Raw genomic sequence first — 809 nt, 5'->3', positions numbered from 1 at the left:
CCACATAGGCACCACCATTCGTTATGGACTTTTGCCAACGATGAACCACAGCGTGCAAATCGCGCTTGTAAAAATCGGAACGAGCTGAGTCTAACCACTTCCTTACAGCTTTGATAGCAGCATCCGAGTCTTGAAAATGTTCGCCATGTAGTCCATCTCTCAGAGGCCTAAAGAGATGGAGGTCTGAAGGCGCTAAATCGGGACTTTTTTTTTAACTCCGTCATCAGGCCACAAGTGGCCCATCGGGACCATCCGACCGCCGTGTCAACCTCAGCTGAGGATGCGGATAGGAGGGGCGTGCGGTCAGCACACCGCTCTCCCGGTCGTTACGATGGTTTTCTTTGGCCGGAGCCGCTACTATTCGGTCGAGTAGCTCTTCAATTGGCGTCACGAGGCTGAGTGCACCCCGAAAAATGGCAACAGAACATGGCGGCTCGGATGGTCACCCATCCAAGTGCCGGCCACGCCCGACAGCGCTTAACTTCGGTGATCTGACGGGAACCGGTGTATCCACTGCGGCGAGGCCGTTGCTAAATCGGGACTTACGGTGTATATAGTAAGACAGTCCAGCTGAGTTTTGGAATGAGTTGCGTGGTCGCAAAACTGGTGTGGGGCCTGGCGCTATCTTGTTGCACGTGAAATCTGATCTTTCTCTCCGGCCTTACCTTTGAAGTTTGGACTTTCAGCTTAGTCGGGGTCGTTTTGTAGCGTCCTGAATTGACAGTTTCTCCAGGCTCCATGACGTCCAAAAGAACCACACCCTGGTTGTTTCAGAAGACTGTGCACATCACTTTGGCTGCAGACGGCTG

The 809-nt window shown here is 53.0% G+C and overlaps 1 pseudogene; it reads right to left on the bottom strand.

Annotated features, from left to right (window-relative positions):
* Nucleotides 1-414: 414 nt before the first annotated feature.
* On the bottom strand, nt 415-532 carry LOC126204632 (5S ribosomal RNA; annotated as a pseudogene).
* Nucleotides 533-809: the final 277 nt, after the last annotated feature.

Source organism: Schistocerca nitens, chromosome 9, assembly GCF_023898315.1.
Source record: "Schistocerca nitens isolate TAMUIC-IGC-003100 chromosome 9, iqSchNite1.1, whole genome shotgun sequence".
Taxonomy (NCBI): Eukaryota; Metazoa; Arthropoda; class Insecta; order Orthoptera; family Acrididae; genus Schistocerca; species Schistocerca nitens.
Note: the sequence above shows the minus strand (reverse complement) of the source record. Positions and strands in the feature narration are given on the sequence as shown.